At 42.7% G+C, this 13,354-nt stretch overlaps 1 long non-coding RNA gene across 1 annotated transcript; it reads right to left on the reverse strand.

The window, feature by feature from the left end:
• Positions 1-10,358: 10,358 nt before the first annotated feature.
• LOC121620957 lies at positions 10,359-12,608 on the reverse strand. The gene is made up of 3 exons (XR_006007598.1): positions 12,514-12,608; positions 12,344-12,418; positions 10,359-11,585 (listed from the first exon to the last, which is right to left on the reverse strand). It is a non-coding gene; the product is annotated as an uncharacterized LOC121620957 (long non-coding RNA).
• Positions 12,609-13,354: the final 746 nt, after the last annotated feature.

A 13,354-nucleotide genomic window follows, 5' to 3' on the forward strand; every position in this document is an offset into this window, starting at 1 on the left:
GGGGGTGTGGCCAGCAAGAGTCTCTCTTTGGGACCATGCGGCCTGTTCAGGTGAGTTTGCGTGGTAAGACACAGAGTTGGCTTGTTTTTTGATCTTTTTGGTTGTTTTCCTGTTTTGTTTGCTTCTTGAAGGAAATGTTAGGGTTTGATTTCCTGCTCTGTTTGCTTTTTGAAGGAAATGGTAGGGTTTGCTGCTTCTTGAAGGAAATGTTAGAAGAGGCTGTTAAATCTAGTCTGTGGTTTAGGCCTCCACCTTCAGCACCCTCTAAATTTTCCACCCCCTACCCGAACAAGGGTCTGTATCCAATCCCTACTTTCATCTTTTGACTCTACCTCTTTATTTTCCATCCCCTACCCGAACCAGGGTTTGTATTCCCACCCCGCTTTTTCTTGGTGCAGTTGGTGAGAGGCAGGGGTAGATGATGGGAGTGTGGCAATCGGCAGTTACATGTGGCATCTAGGCCTGTGGTAGCATTGTAGCAGCTAACAATAGCTAAAGCGGTGAGAGTATGATAGTATCTTAGCAGTTAGTATTGGTAGCTAGCAATTAACATTAACAGTATAGGTGAATCTAGCTTTATTGTCTTCTTCTGTTCCTCTTAGCAGGTAGCGGCTAGCACGTAACATTAGCTAAATGGTAGCATCGGAACTGTATTGTCTTCTTCTGTTCTTCCTAGCGGTTAGCATTAGCATTAGCAATAGTTATATGTTAAATAGTTAAATGGTAGCATCGGTACTGGCCACTACCTGGAGCATCTCTGGGTCAGTTGAACGTGGCGGTGCTGTTTGGATTGTGTAGGAGCAGTGTGAACTGGCACTAGGGGGGGTGACTCTGGGACGCTGGAGTTCACTGCCTAACCTCCTGGAGGTGTAGTGGGACTAAGTAGGCGAAACACTGTTGAAGGGAGGTTTCCACCTGATGACCCCCAGAGACGTGTTAGGAATCACTGCTCTTTGGCAGGTATAGAGGCAGATTAGAGCTCCAAGGTTCTTCACTGAGAATGAATCCTCTTTTTGAGCACAAGTATCTTGTGTTTAAATTAACTCACAACTAGCTTAGCTAGTGACTGTTGTGAATAGAGCAGCTGACAACAAGGGAAAGACCATGTGACTGCTTGGAAAGACAGCTGACAGGAGGGAAAAGACCCCACAGGTGCTGGTATGGGCTAGCAACCCATGGCAGCAGTGGCAAGCCTTAACCTTGCTACAACCAGACTTAGCTACAACCAATATAAGGAAAATACCCCAAGAATCAGCGAGAGCAGGGGTGGAAGATGACTCACAGGTGGATTGCATGGTAACGAACAGGATAACGGATATGACTATGCCTTGGATACATGACTCAGTGAGGGATGGGGGCACGGACCCATCTCTTAGGGCCAGAGGTAGCAGTACTCAGGTGACAGGGAAGGCAACTAAGGAGAGCAAAAGTTGTGCAGCAGAGGATAAGAAGCTTCAAGTTTGCCCATGTGGCTGGCAGAAGATAACATCAATCCGAGGCCTTAGAACTCATCAGGGAAGGAGGAAGTGTTTAGCGGTGGAAGGGCAGAGTGGCCGCATCGACCAGTATTTCTTGAGAAGTCAGTCGAATCAGTCGGATGAAGTCCAGTGACAGGTAGAAAACCACAGTTCGCAGGATATCAGTAACACTATCCCTGGAGAGGAGGAGGTACGGAGAGGGGATGCAGTTGGTGTTGAGGGCAACAGGCCAGCCAAGGAGAGAAGCATGGAGCAGAAAGCTAGAGTTAGGTGGCCGAGGGCTAATGATAGCAAAGCGTGGGAGGCAGTTGATAGAGATTTATCAGTCATATTAAGCAGGCTTAGAGGAGATGTAGTGGAGAAATTGGATAAAATTGGAGATGTGATCTACTCCTATGGTCGAGAGAGATTTGGGGTGCTTGTCAAAAGGAAAGGCGAGAGGGTGCAGGTCGGCAAGTCTAGGCGGCAAAGAGAAATAGAGAAGTTAGTAAAGGAAAGGAGGCAGTTAAGAAAGCAGTGGAGGAAGGCGACAGAAGAAGAAAGGGAGGGAATTAAGGTGTTGCAGGAGGAACTGAGAAGCAGGTTAGCAGTACTCAGAAGGGCAGAACACCTTAGGGAGAAGAGAAAGAAGAAGGAACGTGCAAGGTCAGCATTTTTTAGGAACCCCTTTAATTTTGTGAAAGGCTTGTTTAATCAAGAAAAAGGAGGGCAACTTAAGGCAACGAAATCAGAGATTGAACAGTATTTGAAGTCGACGTATTCAGATTCAAAGGAGAATAGGAACATAGGTCTTCCACCTGACATGCCACCATTAGGGGAAGTGGAGCAGGAGATGGATGTGAGCCCACCTAGGTGGAGAGAAGTGGTGGAGGTGGTTAGGCGTGCAAAGGCTTCTTCGGGCCCAGGGCCTAATGGAGTCCCCTACCGTGTCTATAAGAGTGCACCTGGCATCTTAAGGACACTATGGAGATACCTGAGAATAGTTTGGGAGAAACATAGTATTCCAAGAGCATGGCGCAGGGCAGGAGGTGTCTTCATCCCTAAGGAGAAGGAGTCATCGGACCTTAGCCAGTTTCGGATGATTTCTCTCCTAAATGTTGAGGGAAAGATTTTCTTTAGTATCGTAGCACAGAGGCTGGCTAAATACTTAGAAAGGAATGGTATGATAGATACGACAGTGCAAAAAGCAGGGATACCAGGATTTGCGGGATGCTTAGAGCATACTAGCATGATTTGGCATCAGATTCAGACAGCTAAGAGGGAGAAAAGAGACTTGAATGTTGTATTTTTAGATCTGGCTAATGCGTTTGGGTCAGTGCCACATAACCTTATTTGGAGTTCCTTTGACTACTTTAAAGTGCCGGAGATAGTTGTTAACTTGGTGAAAGCATATTTCCAAGACATCAGACTGTGTGCAAGTATCGCAGAGCTCACAACAGGCTGGCAAAGATTGGAGGTTGGTATTATGGCAGGATGTACAGTGTCCCCGCTAGCTTTCACAATGGCTATGGAGGTAATTATTAGGGCTTCCAAGTGGGTCGTAGGTGGAGAGAGACGGCAGAATGGAATGCGTCTTCCACCAATTAGGGCTTATATGGATGATATGACCAGGGGCGGACTTACCATTAGGCAAAACTAGGCAGTTGCCTAGGGCCCCAAGTTCCTGAGGGCCCCATAAAACTCCTCATACATTTATGGTTAATATAGTTATTACTTATTTGCGCACATTAATTATGTTTTTGATTAAAATCCTTTCGCTAAAATGCCAGCAGAATGCTTATTGTATTGTGTGTGTCTCGGGGCCCCCCCTTCAGTCTCCACTACATTGGATCAGTCCATCTTATTGTGCAGAAAGGATCTAGGAAGACAGCGGCAAAACGTACGAAAACAAACTGCGCGAAGAGAAGAGAAGATGAAAAGAAGTTACCCCAGCGTTGCTGAAAATAGGAGAAAAAAGGAGTAAAGCAGAAAGCTGCTCTCAAAATTCCCCAAAGTGAGTGCATTCTTCACTGCCGCAGCGGCTAACAGCAGGAACCCACAACCGGCAAGTGAAACGGTGACGTCGACACCTGTTGGGGAGGGTCCGTTGTCGACGTGTGGAGATGAACAACTAGTGAGTATCAAAACTGTCGAAGGAGTGATCCCCCCCAAACCCGCTATATTAATAAGTATTTCTTTATCCCATTGAAGACGGGAAAGCTTATGTGTCATTTTGTAGTAAGCTTTGAATTTCGTTTCTATTTGCTACAGAGGATGAGAAATCAATTATTTAGTAGGCTTTTTTTGTGTTGAATTTCAAGGAAAACTTCAGAATCACCCAGAGGTTTTACAGGTAATTTTGGCTGTTGTTTTTAGTCCTTAATGTGCTAAGTTATGCATTCAAAATGATAGAAACTATGTAACTTAAGGAAGTTATTAACAACTACTCACTGCATTAAAATAATCCCTGTCAGTGTTATAGCTTCATATTTATTAAGATTGCTTTAATGTGTTATCATTTACTGCTGTAGATGTTTAAGGTAGAGCTAATTTTAAATGAATTAATTTACTGTTGGGCATAGCAATTGTCATATATTCACTAGTCTTTCCTGTGACATGCAGCCTGTTTTCAGCCTTGTCATGATGCATTTTCTAGCTGGCCCAAGATGAGTTTTGGCTTAAGAAGTCAACCCTCAAAGGAAGACTTTAAGTTTATCACAAATATTACCATTAAATCATCATTTTGGGGGTACATGGTTTCCAATGAGCAGGAAGGGTTTGAAATATATAACCAGCAATGTAAATAATGTTCAGTAGTGGAGTACAAAGTGCAAAGTGCAGTATTTGCCTCTGAGATACAGACAAAATTGGAGTTGCATGAAATCCTCAAATTTCTACGTTAGCAATTGAGTAAATATTACTATTATTATTATTAATATTATTAATATTATTATTAATACATTTCACCAGTATCAGATAACCTACTGGTAGAAAAATAGTGCATGCGTATTCTGTTAAAATGTTTATTTTAATTGACCTGTTGTTTTGTGTGTTGTCTTCTCATTTCAGAGGGCCCCATGCCTGCCTTTGCCTTGGGCCCCAAATTTGTTAAATCCGCCCCTGCCGCAGAGGAGTGAAATGAGGAAACGATCACCGCGTTGGACTGTACGAAAGCCGAAAGGAAAGCTTATACTCACAGAGCGCACTGGCTCCACCAGGACAAGAAGAAAACGACGCTGAGAGATAAAGATACATCAAACGCTTCCTCTATCGCTCTGTCACTGAACACATTAAAACAATTTTGCTCACATTGCTCTGTTGTCATTCTTGTATGTATTCTCCAAAAAACCCGGCCTCCACCGGAGAGAAGGAAGTAAATCATCACGCATTTCTACTCTTATATTAAATATCTGACACCAAGACGTTCTCCTGGCGACTCAGGGCAAGACAAACATATGATCTTGAAAAGACACAGAGAGAAGCATTCGCTGGCACAGTGAGACAGAGAGGTCTTTGATTTTATAGATCAGGCTCCCACAATACCATTTCCATTCGACTGGAATTCAACATTGGATCATATTAGATACACAGCTGGGATATTTGTCACAACAGCAAAACCAATCACCAACCACCATCACAGAACAAATAGAGTTCGCCATTACATCTGCCTGTCGCCGCTGGTTTTACGCGCGATCCACGGGCAACTCTCCGGAGGTGATTCACTTTTCCTACATTACAGAACACACGATGTCACGTGAGAGCGACATCTGTGTTGCGGACATGAAAGGTTTATTTGTGGTATTTGGGGCATCCAGGAGGGCACTCGCTGCGTTTTTTCCACATCTTCCACTATTTTGCGTGTCTCTTCACGTTGCAGTCTGATTTGAATCCGGTAAAGGTGATGAGGAAGAGAGCGCAGTGTTTATATATATATCCAATTCTAACAATGACTGAAATTACTCCGGAAATAACACGTGGTGTTGATTGACATGACTGTCCCACAATGCACCAGAGCTAAAAACGGGGACAGGACAGTCCTGTCACATATGCAGGTGGTGCACTTTCATTTGTGGTTGCTCATCTGTTCATGAACACAACAGAGTTGACTTTGTGTAACACGTCTCACTGCATTTTGTTGATGATGCTTTGACACATTATCAGGATATTTTGCTCCTGATGCCAGAAACATCTGGAGCAGAATCCTGCCTCTGGTTCACAGTCATGTGTTTCTTCTTTCTTTCCTCTGAGCCTCTTCAGCCTCTCCTGACCTGCTGTTCTCTGCTCCCTGCACTGCATATAAACTCAGAGGAGAACAAATACATGATGTCTACCAGGGACAGTATTCAATCTTAAATTGGACCAGTTTTGACTTGCTGCCAGTTCAGTAATTCTCCCTGACTAATTTGCTCTTCGCTGTGTGGGTTTGTGAGCCGTTGATCTTCATCACTGCCCCTGAACACAACATCAGGTTTATTGTGTGATTCCTTTGGTTTGTACCAGACTGTGAAGCTGTGATTTGAAACCTCTTTACTTCAGAGTCAGGCAGCAGCTCAGCTGTGGTGAACAGCCTCATATGATGCTGTCTCTGCCCTCAGGGGGGGAAGGAAGGGGACAGTGTCTTTGTCTCAGCCAGAGGACTTGTCTTCTGGACTGGTTGGTTGGTTTAACATCCCGCATGTTGTTGAAGCAGAGGGATGAAATAACCAGGGATTAAGGGTGGATGGACAGAGTTAGACAGCAGACAGACATTCTGTTGTCTTTCATTTCCTCCTGTAAACCAGTAGCTGAAATGCAACAGATGACCCTGAAGGCATCACCTAGCCTGTGTAGCCACACAACCTTAGGGAGGACTTCCTGAAAACCAGGGAATGAGCTCTTCCTCATCACCTGTGCAGCTGTGTAGTGTCGCAGGTTTCGAGGATGTTTTCTTCCTTTAAAATTCACACATTTTCCAGCCATTTCATTTGAGTGTGAACCAGCTGTATAATTGATGCTGTCGTGAATAATTACGGCTTTTTCCCTTCAAGCTTCATGGTTAGTAATTTGGATGTGCTCATCATGATTATCTGTCAGAGCGCTCAGGCACAACGAGGCTGGACTCAAAAGCAAAGACTCATAGACACACTTGGAAATCAAAAAGAGGCTCGAAGCCGGTTTAATAACAAAAACTCTCAGTATACAAAATACAACTAAAGGTGTTCAGAGCAAAAGGTAACTAAAGGCGTTAAGGTTTCTCAAAAAGGCAAACAATGAACAAAAGAAACACTAAGTCGACAAGGCAAGATATTTGACAAGGTAACTAGACAAGACTGACGATGACTAATCAATGACTATACAAGACAATCTGGCACAGGACAGGGGAAAACGCAGACAATATATACATGAGGTAACGAGCAACAGGTGGAGACAATCAGGGCAGGGCAGACAATCAGACAGGCGGGAAACACACCAGGAAGTCAAGGACCGGAAAAGAAAGGGAAGTTAGGTTTCACAATAAAACAGGAAGTGCAAGACACAACATGACGCCAGTGAACGAAACCTCAACAGACACGACGAGACATGACATTATCAGTGTGTGTTTGCTTGACGTCTGCAGAAGTTCGAGCTGCTGAGCTGCTGTTGACAGTATTTATGAATGAATCAGTCTTTAATAATAATTACCACTGTTGGAGATTATTGAGTTTATCCCATTTTGTTCATTTCATCTCATGAAATGTGACGGAGTCTGTTTTCTCTCACTGGCTGATCCATTATAATTTAGAGCAGAGCAATAAAACTTGAGATCAGTGCTCATGAGATATCAAAAAAACCTGCAGAACATCATCATCATCAGGAGGAGATTTAAATTAACGCACAGCAACACTCTGAAACAAATATTTAGCTCAAGTAGTTGAGAGGTGAGTTTCTTCCACATTATCATTGAAGTGGAATACTAAATATCTTTCCACAGTGATCTTCATGTTCCAGTCGGGGTGTTAACCTGAGCTTTACAATAAATATGACAGCTGTCATCTTTAGAGGGGAAGAAAATCCTGTGTGGGCGGCTCATCAGTGTCGAGCTTTAAACATTTTCAAGTCAGTCAGTTAACTTGCTTCCTGTCTTCCTCCCGTCCTCTCTGCACGTCTCCTGTGATGTTCAGGACTTGATGAGGAGACACAAGCAACTATGAGAAGTTGTGATCAAGTGAAATGCACCCACGAATGCAGCAGAGAAGTGGAACACTTGGCTGATTATGCCTTCATGGTCTCAATTGTTGAGAAAAATTGGAGTCTGTTTCATCTCATGTGGCGTTCACATCCCTGTTGACGAGGACAAACATCTCAGTGTCTCTGCAACAGCAAACACGTGTTGTTTCATTTGATCCAGTGAACGATACAGCGAATTCAGACAGAGTCAAACGTGCACAGCAGCGTGTGTTCAACATCTCTTCATACAGATCAGCAGATTGTGAAACAGTCAGCTTCGTTTGGTCTTTCTGGAGGCGCCTTAAAGTCACAGTTCAGCTAAATGTAAAGTGCTCGCAGTGAAAGTGTTGAATGACAAACAAATGACAGAAGGTGGATCTTTGTGGGAAACATGATTTGAAGAGAAAGAACACGTGAAATCTTCACAGTCTGCTCTCCTCTTTTTCTGTCTTTCAGGTAAGAGTGGCCAGTTTGACCCTGCAGTATGTGTGTGTGTGTGTGCAGTGATGAGGACACCACCTCCTGACCTCTACACTGGACTTCAGCAGAGACAGTAAGACTCTACATTCAGTGTCAAACCCTTGTCGAAGACTGTTTTGTGTGTTGAGTCAGATCACTGAGAACTGACCTCCATCATTTCTGTCTGCGTCCAGAGCTGAGTGACAGGAATGTGTCACATGACGCTCTATAACCTCTCAGCTGTTGTCAGAGTGCTTTGAATCGCTGTGTGCTGGACTGATATGATTCTCGCTCTGTTCAGAGGTAGAAGTCTAGCCTGGTTTACTGGCTTTCTGCTTTGACTGGAGGGGTCGACGATCATAAGGACGGACATTGTGATGCTGTTAGTGGCTGTGAGGGAACAGCCGCTTCCTAAATGTGCTCTGAAACGTCACTTCCGCTAAAGATGCAGCCAGTTCTGAGCAGCTGGACACCATGTGGATGCAACAACTTCTCACTGGACACTGAAATGTCTTGTTGTTACTCTCCCAAATTATTCCCCGAGGGGAAAGTTATATTTATTCTTATGATCAGAGCTGATGATAGACAGGAAAACAACAAACAGTGACTACATCCCATTCTTTGTGAATAATTTACTGCTCCAAAAAACACTGTAGGTGCTAACAAGCCAAAATGCTGAAGCCAAATTGCTTTTGCCAATGGACAAATAAACATGGTGTCGGACCAGTCTGCTCCATCTGCCCTCTTATTACTACACCTGTATGTTATTACCCAGTCTGGGCCTCATGTTTGTCCAGTTAATCTGAAGCAGTAGCAACATCTCACACTCATGTATATTCAATGAAATGGCTGAGTGTTAAATACAGTCTCATGTTCTCCACAGAGCAGTTGTATTTCAGGCTCTGGAGATTTACAGCACTGGAACTAAACAAGATATTTGTGCTTCATTGATTATTAAGATCTGTATTTCCACGATCAGACATGACTGAGCTGATAATGTCCTGATTATTAGTCTCATCATGTCACTTCTGTTCCATTGATCCACTGCAGGTTGTCATAACTTTAGCTTCTCTTCTTTAATGAGCTGTAATCAAATGTTTAATGTTTTAACTGCGACTTTATTCAAACACTAAAAGTGTCTACAGAAGAAAAGCTTGTTGGAGATGAAAACAGATGATTGCTTGATCATTTCTGCAGCGTTGCTCACATCAAACAGGGCGAGTGCTTCTGAAGAGGAGCAAAGTAAACGCTCTCTCCCAGTCGTTCCAGGATCAGATCAGTGTTCTGACTTGGACTTTTTATGGCTTTCAAACAGGAAACAAAGCAAATTATAGGGAAATGAAGGCACAACAACTTGCTGTGTTACACTATTAGAACGCCAGAACTCATCTAAATGAACACAACATGAAGATTGCAAGATCAGTTTGTTCAGATGTTCATCAGCACTGTGTGTGCGTGCGTGTTTCTACCTGCTTCATTCTGTAGTTTCTGGTTCTAGTTTCTCTAGAACCAGAAACTAGTCCTCCTCAGATTCTGCTTTATCACTATTTCTCCTTGTGATGGCGTCCCTTGCTGTGTGCATTGTGTTGCTGTCGTGTCTCAGTGATGTGTTCGTGTCTCAGCTGACCTGTTGGTCGGCCAGACAAGATCCAAATGGCTTGTTACATTCACACACTGTCTGTGTAAATCTTGTTCCTTTACCATTTCTCCATGAATTGTTATCAATTAAATACACTCCATTTTGTATTAATTTGCTCAAATCATGGTCTCAAAGAGGTTTAGTTGTACAACAAAAATATATCTTAGGTCCAAGTTTCATTTGGTTCAAGTTTCATTCACAGTTATGAACAATAACTACATTCATGGCGTTCTGTGCATGCCCTGGCTGGTGCTGTGGCCGAGTAATCCCAGATAGCTTGTTTGCATATGATGTCACGTGACTCTTTTGTCAAGGCTTAAACTGCAGATGGAGGTCAGGAAGTGATTTTCTGCATAGGAAGTAAGAGGGGACAGTCCAGCCTCTCTCTTGATACATCCATGTTTCATGTATAGTCTGCAACTGCAGCAATACCCAGAACTGACTACACATCTGCCATCGATGTTGTCCTTGATCTGTGTGGATCATCCACTCCTGACATTTCTGTTTCTATAAAATAAAGCCCCCCCTGGTGGAGATATTAGAAGGATCCTCCTCCAGGTTATCAACAGCTCTGCTGCACGCGCGCACACACACACACACACACACTAATCTCTGCTTATTGAACTTTGCCATTTAATATTATGTTGAATAATACACTAAGACCTTGATACAGTTAAATTTTCCCATTTTAAAATCTATTTCTCTTTCAGACTGTTAGCTACTCTTCACATGATAATTGTAATAAGTAAATGTTCAGTATTAAGTAGCGACAGACTGTGAGATGGTCATGAAATAATGGTGACAGCTGGACAGACAGTTGGTTGCTCAGAAGGACGAGTGCAGACAACAAGCAGTTGGTGAAGACAGCTGGAAGCATCACCTGCCTTGTTGGAGTTGTTGGCATATTTAGATTGAAATGTACTATTAGTAGAGCAAACAACACACACGGAGGCGTTTTGAGGGATTTCTGGCTTCAGGTGCACCTCTGCCAGGTCATCTCTGTGAAGAGAAGAGGCCAGAACGAAGGTGTGAAATCCACTGACATCACATGAATACTGACAGATTTTTGCTGATACAGAGGCTTGAAAAAGTATTCATACACCTTGAACTTTTCCACATTTTGTCACATTCCGGCCACAAACATAAATATATTTTATTGGCATTTTATGTGAAAGACCAACACAAACGACAACGCCACCTGGGGGATTTCACCCCAGGAAGTAAGTTTCAACCAAGGTCACCTTTAAGGCACACAGTTCACTTTACTCAAGGCAGGAGACACGTTTCCGTTTGTTCTTTATGTAACCCTTATTACCATGTTATAACAGCACAGGTAAGTAATAGTCAATGCTAAGACATGGACCAGTAATTGAAGACTATAAGCTACTTAGAGCCCTTGTTGTTGGTGAAGTTAAAAGACACAGACAATGGTTTGAGTTTTTTGTGTGGCCACTTGTTATTAATAACCAATAACACAATGAAAATACAGATAGTTGCAAGGCATTCAATGAAAAATAACTAATAACAAAATAAAACCCTTTGTGTCCCAAAGTTACTGTTGGGGCCCTTCTTTTCCTTCGGCTCCGTGTCAAGTGTATCAGTGTATGTTTGTTCTGTCCAACCACACAGTCCGTGAGGAAGGGGGAATGAAAGAATCCTTCTCCACTCTGAGTTCAGTATCAGTCGTTTCGATGCGGCTCGCCACCCAGCTCACGCTGGGTATCTCGGGATCTCTGAAACTTCACACGAAAACCCAGCTGGCAGCTCTCCACTGGACGGTGGGATGTGGATGGGACGTCATTTACTGATGTCACAGGGGAAAAAAACAAAACAAAAAACCTGACCTACAAAGAGGTCAGAGGAGATCCAAATAACATGTTGATTATCACCAATCAATAATAATCCTTATTAAATCAAGCTCTCAAAAGCTTCAGTTGAACAACAAAAATCTTCAGTTTAAATATTAACTTACAGTTGTGAAACTATAAATACATACAAGTGCATTTTATAATTAAATTTGAGTACTGTAACTACATTAATAACAGTTTAAAGATCTGAAACAGTCCTAATTAACACAGAAAATAGCATTTTACAAAAACAAAAGAAAGAATGCATAGTACCCTCTCATTTTTGTAGAAAACTGCATTAAATTCAGAGAAACTCATGGTAATTTAAAGGCATTAAGGCCTACTGTGCTTATATGTCTCCCCCTTGCACCGCTAACAGTGAGAAACTGCACCAAACATTCACCTCTGCATTTACCACAGCACATACACACAGCAATAGACTCACCACCATCTTATTTTTTTCCAACACATGTAGTGAACGACAGTTCAGAAAGATATTCTGAAGTAAACAGTTATTAAGAACAATAATACGATAATTTGCACATGACACCAAATGAGCTAAGTGGTTCTGCTTCAGTCGATGGCCATTAGCATCACAACACACAGTCTATGGCGTCTATAGCACCATTAGCACCCTTTTTTTCATGGCTATATAACGCGACTTTTAGCTGCTTTACACACAACTAAACAGGTCATACATGAATATAAAATGATTTCCAGGTTAACCAAACAGGTTCAAGGGCATTTTCACTCACCGAGTTATCAAGCTAGGAGCAGTTTCACCATTTACCCTCGCCAGGTCGGCGGAAATCGTCCGATCTCACGGAGCTCTACAAAGTTGAAATGTTAACAGTATACCGGTCAACCAGTGCTCAACATCAAAAATTACTACAACTCAGTTTGGAACATTATTTTCATGTCTTACCCCGTGGATGGCAGCAGTTTTACTCGCGGTTTGGAGCACATAGCATATGAGGCAGCAGAGGTAAACTTGACTGCAGAACCGGAAGAGGAAACCAGACGTGACCCTGCGGGGATGATCACGTGAGCCCACAGGGGTTCACTGATTGGCTCCTTCTACGAAGCCCTGTGCAACAACTCGTTTTTTTCTATTTATCCTTTTCTCCATTTAACCACTTTTAACAGTCGTTGGTGCATATAAATCAATTTTTAAGGAAAACGGCTCTTGTGTGTTTCTTTTAAAATCTGCTACATATATTGGACAACTAAAAATGCATGTTTTTTTGCGTTTCAGAATTGGAAATAGAATGATTGGAAGTTACGCGGACACTGAAACCCACACAATGAATTTAAAAAGCACAAAGACCATATATCAAATGTTGATTTTTCATTTTTATGTTCTGTAAATCGTATCCTCGTTTAGAATTATAGAAACAGCATTTACAATAGAAAACCCGGCAAAAGAGTCCGTGCCTAGCAACGGTTGCTATGCTGAAGACGCGCTCGGGGGGCGGGGCTCAGCGATCAGAATTCCTTTGATCCCTGACGTCGGGCTGTGATTCCTTTGTTCCTCTGTGACGTCACTTATCAAAGGGCTGAGATGTATGAATAAACCTGAACTTATACAGACTACACATACCATTACTATTCAACGTATTTACTCATTTCATTTGACAAGTGTGAGAAAACATATGATGGAATCTATGACAGAAAACAAATCTAAAGTGACACCTCACCATCAGGAAGCACAACAAAGAAGACAAATGGCAAACACAAACACAGCAACATTGGCCTCTGGTGTGCGT

Source organism: Chelmon rostratus, chromosome 17 (genome assembly GCF_017976325.1).
Source record: "Chelmon rostratus isolate fCheRos1 chromosome 17, fCheRos1.pri, whole genome shotgun sequence".
NCBI lineage: Eukaryota > Metazoa > Chordata > Actinopteri > Chaetodontiformes > Chaetodontidae > Chelmon > Chelmon rostratus.